Raw genomic sequence first — 20,143 nt, forward strand, 5'->3', positions numbered from 1 at the left:
GAGTGTCCGCCGCAGCCGTGAAGGCCTGAGGCAGGGAGAGTTCTCTCCTTGTCCCTGAGCGTCAGGGCCTTGCTGGATGATCACGGTCAATGGCACTGCGATAGCTCAGGGGAGAGTGGCCCACCCCGGGGAAATTTTGCTTAAAAAGTTTTGGCACTGATGGAAGGGACGGTGAGTGCATTTATGACTGTCGGAGGAGGGGCCTGAGGGTCCGCTGCAGCTGTGAAGGCCTGAGGCGGGGAGAGTTCCCTCCTCATCCCCGAGTGTCAGGGCCTTGCCGGACGATCATGGTCAATGGCACTGCAATAGCTCGGGGGAGAGTGGCCCACTCTGGGGGGAAAACTTACCTAAAGGCCAGAGAGGAGTGGTGAGTGTGATGAGCCAGCGCTGGAAAAAGAGGACGAGGGCAAGGTGCTGCTGGTGTCGGGGGGAAGACGGGGCCCAGTTGGGGTGTCCCGTCTCCCGGGTTTCGGAACCAATGAAAGGAAAGGAGCGACACACAGCACCAATTCACCGGAGAATTCCGCTTTATTGGGGAAAGGTGCTGGGTTATATAGGAAGGGGCATGAGCTGATTGAGGTGTCACTTCTACGGGGCTGGTGGCTATTGGCTAGGTGCTGGGAGTGGGAGGGGGGAGAGAGGTGATTGGTCTTCAGGTGGCGCTGTCAGGAACTGAGGACCCGGAAGAGAAGCTGGAAGTTCGCCATCTTACGGGTGGGGGCCCTTCAGCCAGGAGCAGTAGAGATGGAGTCGGAGGGCAGCCGAGTCACTGAAGGAGCTGCAGTGTTTGTCTGCCCAGCTTCTTTTCCTCTACTCTTCTTCTGGAAGCTGACCCCAACTTTCTGGCTGGAGCTACCCAGGACAGGTCAAGAACTTCCTCAGTTTCTCCTGATGAAGTTTTCTCTTTTCTCTGGAAGAGTGCTCTGTGGGTCCTGGCTCATGCCTGCAGGGGCTGGACAGGTTCCTTCAGTGAGAAGTGGTCAGATGCAAAAAAAAAGGGGTCTGGGGAGGACCTATAGTAACAAGAAGGTGTGTCTGCCAAAGATACTAATCAGCTTAAAGGAGAATGGGTACCTGTCCTGGCTACTAAAATAAAGTGGCCCTCAGTGGGGTTTACTGCCTCGACAATATCAACTGAGAAGCCTGGGCCTCATTCAAGCTCCCTAGAGACAGACTTTCTTCAAGAATGGGAGCTGTGGTCACAGGCACTTTATGGAGGGTCTCGTAGGCTGACTGCTTGTGTCCCCCTCAAATACACATGTTGAAATCCTAACCCCAAGAGAATGGTATTTGGAGGTGAGACCTTCAAATGGTGATTGGATAATGTGGGTGGTGTCGTCATGATTGGGATTAGTGTCCTTACAACAGAGGCCCCAGAGAGCTCCCTCTATCTGCAGACATAGTGAGAAGGCATTGTCTATGAACCTCAAAGCAGGCCTTTACCAGATACAGAATCTGCCGGCATCTTGACCTTGGGCTTCCCAATATCAAACTGTGAGAAATAAATTTCTGCTGTTTGTAAGCCACTCAGTTTGTGTTGTTTTGTCGTAGCAGCCCAAATAGACGTACATAGAGGGGTTACTCCATGTTTGGTGACTGAGGTCTAAATGATATCAAAGATGGATCTCCAGAGAAAAAGGTCAATATGTTTGACCCAACTTAAAAAAAAAAAGTTGAACTTCTGTCAGTTAAAAAACAAATAAATTATAAGGCAAATGATAAACTAAAAAAGTACTTGCAATAGATATTTCTGATACTGCCAACTATAACTGAGCATTGATAATACCATGTGCCATTTTTCTTTCTTTCAGCAGTTAGTCACTTTATTCAGGCAGGCAGATCCAGGCAACTCTCTCTAAGAGGTGACAGAGCATCCGGTACCCTGTGGGTCTCATGTTCTACTCCATCTGAGCAACTAATTCCCTAAATCAGTCTCATTTTAAGACTTGTGGGAGAGTTCAATGTTTGGGTTTTGAACTTTGAGTTGTCATTTCTATGACAGGTTATCTCCAAACCGGACTCTCAGATAATGTATATGGAGGGGAACTTTGAACATATAAATTTGACCTATGTAATTTGCTCTTTTAGGGTATAAGAAACACCACTGCCCTGTGAAGTGCTGACTTCAGCACCTGGGTGTCCCTGTTTCAAGTCATTTAGGATTGGAAGGGTTCTTATTATACCTCCTTGTAAAAATGAATGGTTCTGTACAAGGATGTAATTTAAATAGAGCTAATTTAAAGATGGTGCAAATTCCCTGCTTTTGTTGGCAGTATCTTCTAACCTATGGGGATTAGCTAAAAAAAACCTGGGTTTTAAACTGGCAGCATCATTTCCCAGCCATAGTTTCCTTTGTAACCCAGGAAAACCCGTAACTTACAGATTTACTTCACAGAATTAAAAATCCTTACTAATACCAAATAACACAAGCCTATTGTTTTAAGTCAGAATGTGTTCCATCTTGTACCTTCACCTACTACATCACAGGATTTGAACAATAAATAAGCTGTGAACTGGACAAAAGAAACAACATTTTAAGGGAAGATGGCAGCAGAATATATATTCACAGAGAAGTTCTCTGATGGGGACTATTGGGGTATTCTTCTTGAAAAAAGATTTTAAAAAGACATAAAAACAAGAACACTGGAGGGTAAGCAGAGGAAATCATGACTTCTGTTGATAGATAAGGTAGGGCTCATTCATGTTGGACCCCTTCAGATGACTGGCTTTGGTTGTACGGCCTTAGCTAATGCCAGCATCCAGGAAGATTGCTGTGAGGCAAAAAGAAGAGCAAATCACAGGGAAAACAAAAAAAACAAACCATCATTCTTGTCACCTTGTTGTACAATAAATGACCTGGAAAGTTAGCACATAGCACAACAATTCATTATTGTATCTCACTATGTGATGGGTTGACATGGCTGGAGAGCTCGGGATGACCGGGCATCATTGCTCATGTCCCATGTCCACATGACAGCTTGGGCTGCCTTACAGCATGGTGTTCTCAGGACAGCCTGCCTTTTTTCACTGGCGGCTGGCTTCTGCCAGAGCATTATTCCTAGAGGTCAAAGTGAAAGTTGCCAGTCCTGTGAAAGTTTAGGCCCAAACCTGGCATAGCACCACTTCTGCCATTCTGTGTTGGTCACTTTGCTAGTCACAGGCCAGCCCAAATCCAGATGAAGAGAAGAAATGAATCACACATCAGTGGGAAGCATATCAAAGAATTTGTTACCATCTTTAACCCACCACCATCACTAAGGTGATCTTGAAGAACCAAATTAAAACCCAAAAGAGCTAAGTAGAAGGCTGGCTTTCCCTTCCTAACATGCTCAGCTTTAGGGTGTGTAATTGCCCCTTTAGTAATTGGAAAGGGAGATGAGAAGTTTGGAGATGTTTCAGAGAGAAGAGGAATGTACACAGTTGACTTAAATGTTGGGAAGTGAGATCTGTATAAAGGGATTAAAACAGAGAGGATTGATTTTGGCCTGAAGCAGGGAAGACTGAGGAGTAGCTAAATAATCATCTTCAAATGCATCAGGGTTATGCCACGAATATGCGTGACCCTTGACAGCTGCATGGAAAGGGACTGAGCTGGAAATATTACTGAATTTCCCTCCAAGAAGTAGGCATCATTGGGACCAAAAGAAATGCCTTTTTCTGATGTCGCTTAAAAATGAACACATTGTATAAGGCTGTAAAGGATTTAGGATTAGTTTTATTGAGGATAGAATGGTAGACCAGAAGATTTCTGTTTTTGGTAGCAGAATCAGTTTTTCAAGTGAAACCTTACAGAAGACAGATGAAAAGTGGTGGTGGTTATGTTGAAGTGAGGGCATGCCCAAAGCCGTTCTTGCCCCCTCCCATCCCTTCCCTCCCCAGGAAGCCCCAGAGATCACTGAATGAGACACAAGGACCCTGCTAAAGATAGTTTGAAAATAATGAAGACAAATGAAGAGTTTCCTAACTGTTCTGTAAAAGCGGTGGGTGCTTAGAAATTTTTTCCAAATGGAAACCAGGCCTTGAGGGTTTTGTGAAATTGTGAATTCTTTTCATGGTTCAAACTTGTGAGATGATGTCATTTCTGAACTCAGGTGCTGTTCTTTTGTGTATTGTCAAATGACACTCGTATATTCACTCTTTAGTAGCACACTTTTTACTAAGTGTACCAAAATTTAAGGAAAACCAGTGGTTGGAATTTTTTACCTTTTGGTAAATTTATTTCATTTATTTGAATGAAGTTCAAATAAATGAATTTAAGTTTCACTTCATTAATGGTTTAATTTTGTTAATGGTCAGTGAAATTAAGGGTGTAATTTATTAACTCATGAATAAAATCTTTGCAAAAAAGAGAAGCTCTTAGTAGAACCACCAAAGCTATCATCCCAATGTCACTATCTTGAGAATTTCATTAATAATCCACTTGCTTTGAAATTCTTCCTACACAAAAGCATAAAATGTACTCTAGCACCATTTTAATACATATGTGTATGACCATAACTTTTGATACTTGATAAAAGTTTACATAAAAATTTTAAATATATGCATATTTCATGGTTTATACAACTTGTGGTTTTAGGATGGTGGAATGAACACCAGATATTTCTGTCTCTCTACCAAGACTGTATGATTGGTAGAAAACGTATCGGGAAAAAAGTCCACACTGCATTGAAAATCAGATATAGTCAGGTTGGAGTTTTAAATATCCAGATTTTTTTTTCAAGAAAAATCTTACAGCAAAATGGCACAGAAAAGGTGAAAACACAGAAATGGAAAAAACTTACTAATGCTAACAGAGAGTAGAGCAGTACCCATATCAGACAAAATAGAATTGAAGGTGAAAAGAGATTAGACAAAAAATTTGAAGGATTAAAGAGAATATTTCACATCAATAAAGGTAACATAAATTTTTGTTCACTAAAAATTTTTGACGACCTAAGCTTTTATGAACCTGATGATGTTGACAAGCAGACAGATTTGAGGACATATGTGGTAGCATTGTCTATGGTTACAAAACATAAATTAAAACAAAACTGAATTGAACCTAAAAGTCCCTCAACTGGTGGCTGGCTAAATAAGCTAAGGAATATTAACATTTTGAAATGCTTTGTAACTGTTACAAAGAATGAGGTCAGTTTATATTCTAATATAGCTAGCTCTCTAAAATGTTTTGTAGACTGAAAAAGCAACTGTGCAGAAAGGTGTGTAGAACAATATAAAAGCACTTATGTTAACACACACACACACACACACAAAATGATGCTATGCATTTTCTCTGTGTACAGAAGTTTTTATATAAATAAAAGAAAAAATCAGGGAAGAACACATATAAAAGATGTAATTATGGTTACCTCTTGGTGGGAGAAAGAAGTGGGTCAGGGTGGAGGGGTGGGGTACTTAATCAGGAAGGACTTCAAAGTTCATCGGAAATGCTTCCATGTTTTTATTAAGGAAAATTAGTTTTATGTTACTTATTAAAAATTTTTTCAAAGATTCCATGATTTCAAAAGTTCTGAAAATTCTGTACTAGTTGATGTGTCAAGTTGCAAATGCCACAAAACCTAATCTGAACAATAAGATTTATAATAGGATGTTCAACAGAGTAAAGGGGTTGATTACAAAGTTCAACCACATCATTGGGGAATCCAAGTTCTTTCTGTGTCTTTGCTTAAATGAATTTTGAAGAAATTTACTTCAAATTCTCTTTGCATCCTTGGAGTTAATTGATTTCCTCAGGCTTATAGCACGATGGTGCCCTCCGGCATTTCAAGCAATGCATCCAGGACAAAATAATAATAAGTAGCAGTTATAGAGTGCTTACTGTGAATCAGCATTTTGCATACATTAACTCATTTTTCATTCTCATAACATCTTTCACAGATGAGAAAACTGAGGCACTGAAAGGCTTGTCGAATATTATACAATTTGGTAAGTGGTAGATTCAAATCCAGTTATTCTGGCACAAGAATACATGCACTTAATCTCTGGGCTCTACTCTATACTGGCTTTTTCTTGTGACTTTTCTTTTTCTTTTCTTGTCTTTTCTTGTAGTTCTCTCTAAGGAGTAAGGAAACTCCAGAACCTTCCCAGCAGACAACTCTTCACATCTCATTGGCACATGCCTACTCCTAAACCAATTAGGTAATAGCCCAAATCTTAGCCCAGCCCTGGAATTGGAGTCAGGTAAGCTTGGTTTTTCTTTGGATTTTCTGGGTTTTCTTTGGAAGGAAAAGAGGGTGAAGGGAGTTGATGCTGAGAAGATAGCCAACAGTCTCCAGTCATTTCTGTTAGTCCTTTGTAGCTCAATGACTCATTCGTTTGAATGCCTATTATGTTGGGAGCACAAGTGAAAATTTCTGGAAAGCATATATGGTTTGAATTTTGAGGAGAAGAATCTGGGCTACAGATAGAGATCTGGGCTGGAGATAGAGATTTGATCATCATCCACACACAGATTATAATTGTTTTAAGTCATGGGGATAAAATTCCCACTGGAGAGAGTAGATGGTCTACAATAATATTTGGTGTTTCTTTCTTCTGTGTTATTAAATAAAAGGTTTTCTTATGATTGTTAAAAATATATAGCTGTACCTGGTATACTTAACTGTTGTTAATAGCCACTCATTCATTCATTCACTTAATCTTTTATTAGTTTATTAGACTTATTCTAAATATGAAGACACTTGTTCTTCACTAGTCCAAGATGTTCAGGGGCTCCAGAATCAAACCTTCACAAGAACAGCCTAAGATTGCTGTTAGCTAAATACTAGAGGTAGAGTAATCTTGCACCAGTGATGATAACAGAGTTGTGCCCCAGTATATGTACTCTGTCAACTTTGCTTTGGATGTATCTTGTGCTCATCAGTCTAAAGAATGCATGCTAGTTGGGCTAATCTAATAAGCCCATAGCTCAGTTGTTTAATCCAATAGAGGTTTATTTCTTATTTACCTTGAATCCCAACTTGGGTTAACAGGGACCTTTCATCTAGCAGTTTCACCATACCTTTGAGCCCTGAAATCTCCCCCTGGATCCTCAGCATTTGTCTAACAGATGAAAGAAAAGAGAAAGAGCATGGAAGATTGCATGGGAAGCCTTATGGGATAAACCTTGGGGTGCTGAACATCACTTCTGACCCACCTTCCATTGAGCAGAAGTCAGTCACATAGTCACAGCAAACTGCAAGGAATTCTGGGAAATGTGTTGTATTTCCAGGCAGAGGAAAATGGGTTTGGCAGGCTTCTGGCTAGTCTCTGATGTACAAGGGATTTAGTGAAACATTTCTGTGATGTTAAAATTTCATGTTTTTACTTGGCATGCTTACTATTTCTCTCCAATATTGTGTTCCTATTTATAGGAGACTTTTCTTATGCTATATTCTTCCTCACTGATTATAGCTTGGGTGTTATTAGTATTTCATGTTTCTAATTATTCAGAAGAATCCTCGTAATTTTGCTTGTTATTTACAGTTACTCCATTCTTTCCTCAAAGTTCTCTGCTTTTCATTTTACAGACTTGCATTTCAGTCAGAATCCATTTGACCTCTTCTCCAATGCTTCAGTAGATTTTTTTCCTATGCCTCTTAGGGTTCTTACATGTAGATCAGCTAGCTTTATGTATCTTAAAAATTGTAAACTTTGCAATTAGTGAACAAACATTAAAAAATACCCTAAATTGTTTGATTAATTAAATTAAACCTCAGAAAACATATAACTCTTAGAAATACTTTAATGCACAATATTAAGTTCAAAGCATGTGACTTGTATTTACTATTATTGTAGAAATTATAAGCTTAATTTTAAAAAGATTAAATCAATAAATGCTCAGAAACAATTTTTGCAAAACACTCATTATGTGCCCATCAGATGCCACTGTTAAAAAGTTTAAAAATTCAGTGGCATGGTTTTCATGTGATCCTGGCATGATTAGGCAAAAAACAACAACCCGCAGAATGTTCCCTTGGGGAAACATTCTTGAGCATTTTAGATATATTGATATTATTTTTTCCATTGTTGGCATTACCATCAAGATCAACAAGGTGCTTAGGGACACATTAAGCCACAGCTGTTGCAATTAACTTTACCCTTATAGCCTCAAGAGAGAAGCCCTCACAGTGTTGGCCAACTTAGTCCCAGAAAGTGACAGGTCCTAACAAGGAGGCCTCGGCAGTGCTCGTAGGTCCCTCCCTGAAGGTATTCCGCAGCTCCATGAGGTGGGGCTGGGGCGGGGCGGGGCTGGGGCTGTCTGCTGGGCGCAGCGCTTTCATTGGCTTGCTTGTGCCCCACTCGGTTGCTCCGGCTAGGTGGCTCGGCTTGAAGGGAGTGCGGCAGTCTGGGAACCACAAACAGGGCCCCCAACAATTCTGGCCGTTTTACAAGAGCGGGTCTTGGGGTCATCATTTAGCATTTTGCAGGGCCTGCCCTCTCACGATCAGACAACAGTGATGGTGGCTGCGGTCTTCCATGGCAGACCGAGGGCTGTCTTCTTTGATTTTGCTGAAAATCTCTCCCCAGTCTACCTGAAATTTGATCAACAATTTACTACTCATATCATGTCACACAAACGGTGTGTAATGTCTTAGCTTTTCTATTCCTTTGTTTAAATGACCTGTTTTATGGCTTGCTCTGAAGCCAGATTTAGACTCCTAATGGTGTATGTAAAGAATTCTAGGCCGAATTAAATCTAATCTGGTCATTTGATGATCTGTTGGATCTATGTACATCTTCCTCATATTGTTCTTGCCTCAGTGGGCTAATTAATCGGTAGTACCATTAGGTGTTTGTGGAAGAACAAGGCATGGTATGATTCCATGCCAAGCAAATGCTCAAAATGAGAAAGAAGAGTTAATCATTTCAAAGCATGGTAAATGCAAACCTTGCTTTAATGTAGCTAAGGACCTGGGGCAAACTAGGAAACAGAGGAATCAGATGGGGATGTTAGCAAACAGTTTAACAATGTGTGCCAAGACCTGGGAGAGGGAGCGAGGGTGGGGAGTGCCCTTGTGTACAGCGAGTTTGGTCTCAGGGTTTCCTTGTGCCATTCCTCATGGGATGGAGTCTGTCTGCTCTGAGTCTTGATTATACAACAGAGTAACTCCGCTCCCATGAAACAGGTCACTGCTAAAAATGAGCAAAAAGTAGAAGTCACTCTAGGTTGAGAAGGGAGAGAGAAGTAGGAAAATTTGGGTTGGTCTTGTGGAACTTGAGCCACTCCCAGTGTTCTCTATGCCAGGTTAGAAGGCGTCTTTAAGCAGAATGCTGTGATCATGGACACAGGTCAAGAATGGCCATAGGGTCACACATCTGGCTCTGAAGGTACACAGTGTGTGAGATCCAACTTGGTAGAACAACCTGAAGAGAAGCAGGAGCACACCAAAAAGTGAGGTGATAGAATGGGAAATGAGTAGTTAGGGTTGGCTGCTCAGAGTTGTTTCTTTTTTTTTTCTTTTGGGGGCAGTGACATGGTGTTGGCATGGGTGCATGTCATGAACCAGGACTTGGCTGGGCAGCTCTGAGTCACTTATCTTCTATAGATAGTGCCCTGGGTGCCTGGGGACAGGGAAGCTACATCACCAAAATTTCCAACTGTCAGCAGGTTTTTCCTTTAACACCAATTAAGTGTTCGCTTGGGTGTTTTAATTTGGGAAACTTTGAAACCTCTGCTGCCCTAGCGTCATCAGGTAGTATTTAGCAGTTTAGGTGCTATAAGAAACTGGCCATATTTATTTCTAAAAAGCTTTACAATGCCTTTTAAAACATTCTCACCAAATCACTCAAGACCCTCTCAGCACTAAGTATGTCAGCCACATGAACAGCCTTAGAGTCTCCCTGTGAATAACGTTGACTATCAAGCGTAATGCACGGCCGCCTGGCACCTTTGGAGCTTCATCAGCCTGACTCCTCAGGTAACTTCCTGGGCGGGACTGACATTCACATCCTTCAAGATGGCCTCTGTCCGGCCTAAGAATTTTTACTGGCAAAGAGAATGAGACTGAGGCCTTAAGTCCTATAATGAGGGAGAATTGAAGGATTTAAAATTTTTATTTTGCATAGATTGTTGGGGTGGGGGAGTGGACTTAGAAATTATCCCTTGAGAGAAGACCTCAGGTGCTGACTGAATCAATCTTTCTGGCTAGCCGATCCTACTCTTCCTCTAGCCACAGAGGACGAGGGGGTTGGTGCTGGTGGGAAGGGGTCAGGACCGCAATTACTGCCACGTTTTCTCTGACATCTGTGCTTCCTCTGACCCTCCAGCCATCCTGGTCCAGGAGAAGGTAAATCTCTACCCCTTGAAATAATCTGTCAAAGGAGACTTTACTAAGCAAATGATCACAAGCACTCCAACCTCTCCCCAACTCTCTATAACAGAAAGAAAACGAAAACTTTAAAGATGACCACATTACAGGGGCCAGGTCCTATTTGCTAACACAATGACATCGGAACTGAGTTCAGCTCACCTGGCCCCGTTTACAGAGCATTTCTTCATAGCCCCACCCACCCCCAGTCTTTTATACCACAAAATCCTGCTCACTTTGAATGTCAGATCAAAAGCTGAGGCACCTACTATTACAAATATATAACAGCAAAGCAAACATTTAAACCAGCAGTTACAATGAGAGGTAATAAAGGGGGAGAGTGCTCCAAACACAGATCCTTCTCTGGGACAACTTTTCTGCTCTGGGTATAAGTGGACGAATGTGTAACCTTACGTATTTAAAGTTGACATTCACCAAGCACTCACTACCTGCTGGGCACAGTGTACTCATTTTCTCATTTGATTTTCACAGTGTCCCTCTGGGGATGTTTTAAGAAGCAAATGTGATCTGCTTTGCCATCTTATGGGTGAGCAAACAGGGCATAGAGCAATTCAGGAATCCGCCCAGAGTTGCCATGACTGAATCATTGTAAAATTAGGTTTTGAACCCTATTGTTGCGGCTCTGGGTCTGAGTTCACACTCGTTACTACGAGATGGCGCCATAGTCTAACAAGGCGATACTGTCCATTAAAGATCATGAGGTTAAAGTTGAGAACTCGGCATATAGAGAAAGCTGGTGGACAGCATGACTCACCACTCTGATTTTATTTCTTAGTTCTCTTGTTCCCCGCTCCATGTCAGGTGTCTTAACAAGACCAGCTGCAGGATTTGCCGGGCCCAGGGCAGAATGAAAATGTGGGTCTCCTTGTTCAAAAATTATTAAGAATTTCAAAATGGTGACTGTGAAGCTGGTCCCACATGTAGGCCTGATTTCAATTGGTCAGTCTGTTCTTCCAGCATTCTGTCTCCAGAACTCTCTGAACGCCATGTGGGAGGCCCTCCAGAAGAGTGGCTCCAGAAAGTGGACCTCTGGTTAGGGATCTATATATTGCTGAGTTCGCATTGGTTGTGTTTTCTTGTTATCCAGGTTAGTGAAGTATGTTCACATTGCCATGCTGCCAATAAAGTGACACTACACACATTTTAAATTTAAATGGCTAATGTAGCTTTTATTTGTTCTAAGTATGTAGTTGACAATATCTAGATCAACTGATCCTATAGATGAAATAGCCCAACTTATGTCGCCTCAAATAAGCTTAAAAAATCCACTTATTTTATTTAGTTTATGTACAACAGCTTTTGTACATGAAAGAACACATTTGAGGCAGAATCCTGGCTCTGAGTTCTTCTGCAGGGCGCAGAGAGTGGTTTAAGGCACGGAGAGGCATTTTCACTTGCAAAGCCCTATGCAATAACCATTTTCACCCAAGGAAAAAATATTTTTTGCCAGGGTAGATCTAGGAAGGGTGTTGCTCCACCAAGTAGGCTGTGCCTCCAGGCTGCCCCCAGGCCAAGCAGGTAGCTGAGCCAGAATTTCCCTGTGCAGGGCAAACTGGTCAGGGGAGGTTGCAGAAGGCCTGAAGAGACATGCAGAAAGGCAGACACCACACACTGTCAGGGTGGAGACCCCTCAGGGACTCATGAGACCGAGGCAGGGCCTGGGTGGGGTCAAACCCACAGGTGAAGATCATTGGGCCTGCAGCTAGTAGAAATATTTAACACTGATGAAGCACTAGTATATCCTAAGCACAGCAATTCAAGCACTTGACGTACATTAACTATGATATCAGAACCATGGGCACAAAGTGCAGATTGCTGGGCTTCTGATTCAAGAGTGCTCTCTCTCTCTCTCTCCTTTTCTTTCTAAAGCTTGTACATCACCCCATGTTCTGTTTGGGTCCCTCCCTCTCTGGGACATCTTCCCTGCCCAGGCTAAGTCTGAGCTATTTTTCCTCCAAACTCTTCTACTTCTTAGGATTGGTGAAGGATACATACCAGATCTAGATTTGAATCCTGGAGATTCACTTACCAGCTTTGTGATTGTGAACAAGTTATTTTATCACTCAGTGCCTCCATTTTTCTCATATATGGGAATTATAATACAGTACCTACTTCATAGAATTGTTGTGAGGATTAAATGAGCCTGTGTGTGTGTGTGTAAGAAATGTTATATATATTCATTTATGTATATATATAACACATATGTACATATATGTATAATACATATCATGTATTTCATTTTAGAACAGTGTAAGAAATTGTATTTTACTTCTTAATTCACTTAATAATCATTCCCTTTCTCTTGGTTAAAATTATAACTGTAATTTTAAATACAAATTGAAGTGTCTTTATTATTAGATCCCAAGGTGATAGGATCGGAGAAGGACCCTCACTGGGAACCCAGGGTAATGGGAGAAAGAAGAAGCTGGAGCAATGGGTGGAGCTGCAGGAAAGCTTGACTGACCTTCATTGGATTGAAGGAATGTCAATCACTGAAAGATTCAATCATCTCTCTCTGCAAAACGGCTACTCATTAGAGGCTTTTCTTAGAAAAGACAGGAAGTGAAGGGAGCAGGTCCTGGAGAGGAGACTTTGAAAATGAAGAGATTGAAAAGTCCTTTAGCAGACAAAAGGGGTGGTACATTGCAGCCAGGTCCTGCAATAGAGATGGCAACCAAAACAAGTTTATGCAGCCACTTGAATGACCAGACCAAGAGACCATCTTGGAATAATATGGGAAGAGTAGAAACTATATTAGTTACCATTTCTGGCCAGAAAATTTGCGTCTGGCAAACCCAACAGGCCCGAAGAAAACAAGTCAGGGCACAAGGTCAATGCCTAGGGTTAGTCATCACAGAGTCCTCTGGTGAGGGGGTCACTCAGGCTACTGAGTGGTCACTGAAGACTCACATGAAGAGGAAAGACTCTTTAGGGACAAGATGGGGCAGTATCTTTCAAATCCCAAGGATCAAGCATCATGGTAGGAAGAGTGTTTGCAAGCAGAACCAGTTACATAATTTGCATGGCCCAGTGAAAATGAAAATGCAAAACCCTTGTTCAAAGAGCAGGAAAAACAGAGTATTAAATTTTATATTAATATTATTAATACTTATATTAATATTTATATATAGTAGTTATATTAAAATATAAGGCATTTTCTTTTCAGGGTCTGTCTCTCAGCTTGTCATAGTGCTCCTTACTTCCTATTTGATGTAGTGTTGGCACTTAGGGGCACTGGTAAGTGTACACTTACTAGTATACTAACACTCTCACAGTTGCCATCCTTGACGGTGTAAATGCACACATGGCCCGTCTGCTCCCCAGTTCAACCTCCCGGCAGCCACCAGACCAACACAAGGTGCCTGGCCAGGGGCTGCAGATCAAGGCTCGCTTCTCCCTTTCCTACAGGCTTACCACCCCAGCATCTGGCAGACAGGGGACACCCAAGGGTATTGCACCCTCTACATGGGACACACTAGATTTGTGGATCAGGGCTGGGCGGAAGGCTCACCTTCGCAGTCAACCTCTGCGGGCACAGCACTGCGGTGCTGCCAGCCCCAGGAAGGGATAGTCCCGAGACTGCAGAGTGCATGAGCTTGACCCCCACTCTCCCTCTGTCTATACCCAGACACTTGTCAGAATACAGGGCAAAAGTATAGTTAGGTGGGGGCTGTGATGGGGAGGCCATGCAGGGCCCAGGGTGTCAGGAAAAGGGGAAGTAGGCAGCTGAGAATGTGCCCTTGGGAGCAGACAGGCAAAGCAATGCTGGGACTCCAAGCCCCCATCCTCCTCCCCTCCCTGCTATTCGTTCCCCCCACCCCTGGCTCCGAGGCATTCTTCAATGTCTCATTGGGCTTGACTTCCAAAATACAAATTCAAAGATCACATAATTAAGAATTTGAAGACAGTGACTGTAGAGCATTGAACATTAAACAAAAGGCCCTTCTGAGCAGGAAGTCTTGTACAACTGCTGCGAAGCTGGCCCTGGTTGTAAAGAAGAGAAACTCACCCATTCAGAGCAAGACAGGTTGGGCCTGAGCAGGAGGAACAGGGAGCAATTTCTGATCGGGATTAGGGCTGTCACCAGATTGGGAAGATTTGTCAATCCAAGTCTATTTTGGAGACATGCTCATAATATTTCATTGTTTACAACCAGCCCAAATAGGCATGTAAAGGAATGAAATTTGGAGTTTGCCTTGTAAACCCTGCTACCACTCTCGTTCAGGTAAGTATGGCTTAGCAAAATATACTCAGTAAGATCACTTAATTTTGGTCTTCTCGAAACTATTTTTATGTTTCCTTTTAGTTTCATTAGTAAAAATTTCTTTAGAGAATTGCCAATCTTGATTTGGCTGAACAAAGAGAACAAGGAATTTTTCCCCACTGAGTTGGGCCGACAGGGCCTCAGCGTCTCTCTGGAGGCCAAGTGCCGGGGAAACCTGAGCCTGCCTCCGAACGGGTGGTATGGGAACCCTAGAGATTGTGGGCACATTCAGCTGTGGAGGCTGCTCCTTCCGGCCTGCTCCCGCTGGCGCGCCGGCCTGCACCCGGGGGCAGTCCTGGAATGGGGATGGGTTTCCACATTGCCAAGCAGATCGCACCCAGGTGAGCAGTTCCCGTCCCAGAGTGATGCTGAGGACCGTGCACATACTCTGCTGATCCTGCAGGCCAGTGGGGTAGATGAGAAAGAACTAGGACTTCTAAAGGAGTCAGATCTGGAATAGAATTTATACTCGCTCCACCTTCCTTTCTTCTCCGTACCCCCTTCCCTTCTCCAATGTCTTTGCCTTCTTCCATCCTTCCTCTTCCTCTTGCTCCCTCCTCTTTGCCCTTCCTTCTCCCTCCTCCCCTCATTCCGTCCATTCGTTCACCAAAGGTTCATTAAATTCCAGCTTTAGGCTGGTCTCTGCTAGGTGCTGGGGATACAGTGTCAGCCAGGCAGACACACAATGCCCTCTCTGATGGAGTCGGCAGTGGGGAAGGCATCGAACGATTATTACGAGGGGATGTGTGTAATGACCGGAAACCGAAACTGTATGTACTGTGGGAGGAGGTGGCAAGGGGATTCGCCCAGGGTGGGGGACTGTGGCAAGGTCCTCATTTCTTCAGTGTCCTCTTAATTGTGAGAATCAGAGATAATATATGTAAAGTATCCAGCACCATGCTTGGTCCATGATGACACAGACTATGCAAGCCAGTTTTGGGATTTTTTTCTGGGGAACTATCACCAGAGTCAATTTCAAGTTCCATCTGATGGTCATTTCTTCATTATCCTACCTTTCCTTTGCTTGTACTAATTTTTTCACCCTAGTGAGTCTCCAGCCTCTCTGAGACTGGGGTGTCTGGCAGGCAGCAGGTAACCCCTCTGAATTTCCAGATCACTTAAAACAATGCCCAGCCTAAGTAACCACTCAATAAATTGTTGCTGGATTAAAATGAGGTGAATAAGAGAAATGAAAATGAGTCCCAGAGAAAGAGCTCCAAGCAGTCCTGAGAATGAGAAAGTTTTGTAGGAAGGAACTGGAACTTATTCTGCTCTTCTGATGTTATCTTTAAGACTTATTGGGGGAATAAAACCCAACACACATCATACTCCTTGTCTCATCTTTTCCTCTGATAACAGGCTGGGAGGATGAATAAAAGAAGGAATATTTATTTGGGTTTTACTCCAAGGGATCCTTTTTAATTAAGTGGTGAGACATTAATTAAAATCTAATGAATAAAAATAAAGTATTGTGCTTGTGCTCTTCAGTAAGGTGCAGGCTTTCTAAGAACATGAAGCTACAGGAGCTCTGAACTGCATGTAGAAGAAATATCCCCCAACCCTCCAAACTGCTAGTAAATCTCTGAGCAGGGAATCCTCCCGATGGGCCAGTTTGGGATTACCTCTTACAGGCTAATATACAGAGATGGATTTATCATGGAGCTAATGAAGCTTAAGCCATGGGCCCCTCACTTGCATAAGCCCTGCCAAGGCTGTGGTAGGGCATCTCAGTGTATGTTTGGCCATTTAAAAAAAAATAAGATTTGCAATGGTAAGAGAGTTTTGTACTCTCTTCCTTAAGGAGCATTCCTTTAGGCTTCAATTCAGTGAAACTTGGATTTCCTGCACTTACATAACATCTAGGAAAGGTCTACGGTGTAAGGTGGAGCCCAGGTGGAGTGACAATGGTGAAGATGATGTTGATTGTGATATGTGGAGAGGGACCAGAAAGAGGAGCGGCTCAGAGCCCAGAGAACTTGCCGAAACATTCTTTTGGATAGAATGAATGGAAAAGCCTGGAGAAGGTATCTTAAAGGCAATTTATCAAGGTCAGAAGGCACATACTAACCTCAGGGCCAGAGTCTTAACCCAAGGTTGATGGAGGGGCTTCAGGGGCTCCATGGGCACCCTGAAATTGTATATATATATATATATATATATATATATATATATATATATATATGGATTTGTTTTCAGAAGAGAAATTCCATTCACGAAGATGGGAAACTGAAATGGACATAATAAAGAATGGCTTCTGAAATATTATATTCTTCTAGGGAGTAGAACATATAATGGTAGGAGGACATACAATTTATATGCAAAAAGAGTATGTGGAATAATCTTGGTTCTGTCTTCATTGTCTCTTGTTTGAGCCCAGGTCATGAGGCAGGCACAGTAAGGCGGGCTGGAGGCACCCTCCAGCTTGGGGGACGGAGCAGGCATGGGGAGACTGTGTGCTGGAACCAACCTGGCGGGGTCAGAAGAAAGAAAGCTTGGAGCAGTCCCCCAGGCTGCCTCCATTTGAAGGCTGACAGGATCACAACTCCCCAGAGAGGAGACCAGAGAAGGGTAGTGGGACAAAGAGAAACATGTCCCCTGGGGACCTTTTGCTGTGTTTTGAGTTGATTGAGGGTTCTGAGATTCCGGATCCTGGTCAAATCTTATTCATATCATGATTTCCTCCTATGCATAAAGGCCAGAACTAGGGGTTGAAATGATTAACTAGAAAAAAGATTAAATAGAAAGAAAGAAAGAAAAAAAGGGTGCCTGATAACAAGATAGCACCTACTGCCTAGAGATATATCTTAACTAGAGGTTGAAAATAGTAAGTCTAAGGCCCCAAAAGGAAAGAACTCTGCTAGGGTGCTTATCAGCTCTGAAGAACAGAAGTAGGATTAATCTTAGACACAGAGGACCAGTCCAGGAATGATGGTAAAGCTAAAATCACAAGATAAAGCCCAGACTGAGACATAGACTGGGAAGAGGGCTTCTTGGATTCCAAGGAAGGAGCCAGAGTTCATTGTTCATGGGGTCAGGGTGTGGCATCAGATCCAAACCAGATCTGTAGCCAGAAACCAGGTGCCTACCTATAGTTCCCACCTACACACTCACCGGAGCCAGGTGCAGCCACTTCCCTGCATGCACCTGCAAGGCCTATGCTGGCAGCGCCCAGGGTTTGGTTCCATCCCAGCTGGAAGCATGTGAGGAGCTTGCTGTCTAGGACAAACAGTTGGCTCTGAATCCCATTCACCTTTATGTTTTCCCCTTGTCTGTGCCTGGCCAATATGGCCAGCTGTTTGACCCCTCATTGCTTCCAACCTCTGGTCTTAGAATTCCCCCAACCGAAGCCAACCCAAGCTGAGCTCTGATGTTTTGTCATGATTTTGCTAGTCCCAGCCTCTTGCCCCCTCCTGTTATTCTTTAACCCCATCCTAACACCTACACCAGGAAATTAGGCCAACCCCCAGTGCTTTCATTCAGGATAAGGGGTGTGAATAACTGAGAGAAAGAGAACCAAGTAAAGGCTGTGACTCAAGTAATGTTGGAAAGAGAAACTGCCCTTTAGAGAAATTCCCCGGTAGTTAACTAACATGTTAATTCAAAATGGAAGAAGCCAAAGAGGTGGAGGAGCCCATCAAGAGTATGCATTTCGTCACTCTTGGCCCCTAAGCAAAGAATAAGGGACAGTCACAAATTCTCTATAATGTTCTGAGAGCACCTATCACAAAAGCACATCTACCCAAATTATGTATGTTTCTGAAGAAAAAATGGTAACTTATATATGTAAAGTCTATTCTCTTTCTCCATTATGGGGAATGTGTGCTAAATCCGGGCAAGGGTTAACCATTGCAGGAGATTATATCAAGCTTGGGTTTAACTTTTAAACAAGATGCTAGAGGGCATGTCTTAACTGTCATGCTGCATTGTGAATTTAGGGTTTGGGTGTGGGAGATCTGCCTCCCTTCTTTATAATCTACACAGGTGTGCAAAGGACTTCAAAGCTAGTTCTAGAAGGAGGCTATTGAGAATTACCTCTGGGGGAAAAAAATCAGAAAGAACCTGCAGAACAAATGCTGGGGAGAAGTGAACTAAACCTTCCCTGAGCAATTACCTTTCCATTAACATTAAAATTCCAAAATCTTTCTCTTGTGCTCTTGCTCAAGAACGAGGACTTTCCCATTCCAAAACATGATTTTAGATTTGATATTCTGAAAGTGATTCTAATAGGAAGTTTACCCAGGGAAATTTTGGCATGACATTAGGCTGTTGAGTAGAACCAATACTAACTCTGCCTTCCAGCCTGGGATACCTACTGTACGTTCTCAGACATTACTACTTGCTGTTGTACCAACTGTCGACTATAATTTCATAATGGAGACTGTAAAATGTGGTCACTTTAGCATCTGCCTCTCTTCTATAAAAGCAATTAAATTAATGAGCATAGTATTCCTTTTTTATGAATTGATGCTGCTGCCTAATTGATTAATGTTCAATAAGGTATAGTGGGTTGTACTGGGGTTGTAATTTTCAACAGTGGTATTGGGGCTTGGTTATCATACCATTTGGGGAAAAAAATTCCTCCTTCTAAACGTTAACATTTGAATCCTACTAAAAGCCAGGTTGGCTGGCAGGGGGGGTATTTATGCCTTTAGACTAAAGCATATTTTACTTCTTGACATTTTTCAATGATTTGTGGCCCATGAGTCATGAAAATAAAATCTTAAAACCCCAAGAAACTACCAGAAACCAAGCTTGGCATTTAGCATATTTCACAGTAAGCATTCCAACCCTACTCCAAAATGAAAATGTTTGTGTTCCCCAGTTTGCTTGCTTTTTTTCATCTATTGACATTTTGGGAATTTCCAGATTAAATTGACTGTGCTTCGGAGGATGAGATAACTGAAATTGGAGTTTGGAAAGTCCTGTAGAGTTCAGTCAATCTCACTCTTCCTCAGAGCAGAAGAAAGATAGTAACTTTTCTTATTTCACAGGGGTTGCTCACTTTTTTTTCTCTAGGAAAGATAATTTCTACTAGATTGTTTCATAACTATAATATGTAGGAATAAAAAAAATTTCAATTTCTAACCTGACTTTCTAGCTGAAGTATTTGCTAAGTTTAGTCATTCATTTTTCAGGTAAACAACCACAACAATTCAATTTGTTTAACCATTTGTCATGTTACCTTCTAACCTGCCATGTAACTGAACTACACACTGTTTATTATTTCCCCTCATTTCATTTTAGCAATTCTTACTCATCCTTGCTGTTATTCCTAATTTCTTTTAATTTGGGGGACTTTTAGTTCTGCCTAGTTTCTTATGGCATCAACTCTAAGTCTTCCTTCCTAGTAATGGAACTCACTTATAGTTTTAGCTAAGTATAGTATTCCACTTTTTTCCCTTCACCCCCAAAGTAGCATTTGTGTTTCCCAGTCTTCCTTGCAGCTAGTTGTGACCATGTGACTAAGTTCTCACTAATGGAATGGAGCAGAATGATGAGCACAGCTTGGGTTCAATTCTTTATAAGAGCATTGCTCACCCCCCTCTTCCTCTCCTCTCCAGCCTGCCAT

At 42.4% G+C, this 20,143-nt stretch overlaps 1 long non-coding RNA gene across 1 annotated transcript in view; it reads left to right on the plus strand.

The window, feature by feature from the left end:
* LOC118969227 (uncharacterized) overlaps positions 1-20,143 on the plus strand; it is a 116,823-nt gene that overhangs the window by 17,711 nt on the left and 78,969 nt on the right. Inside the window, exons 2-3 of the long non-coding RNA XR_012131764.1 lie at positions 5,878-5,925; positions 6,049-6,180. This is a non-coding gene — a long non-coding RNA (uncharacterized lncRNA). The remainder of the gene's footprint in view (positions 1-5,877; positions 5,926-6,048; positions 6,181-20,143) is intronic.

Source organism: Manis javanica, chromosome 5, assembly GCF_040802235.1.
Source record: "Manis javanica isolate MJ-LG chromosome 5, MJ_LKY, whole genome shotgun sequence".
Classification (NCBI taxonomy): Eukaryota; Metazoa; Chordata; class Mammalia; order Pholidota; family Manidae; genus Manis; species Manis javanica.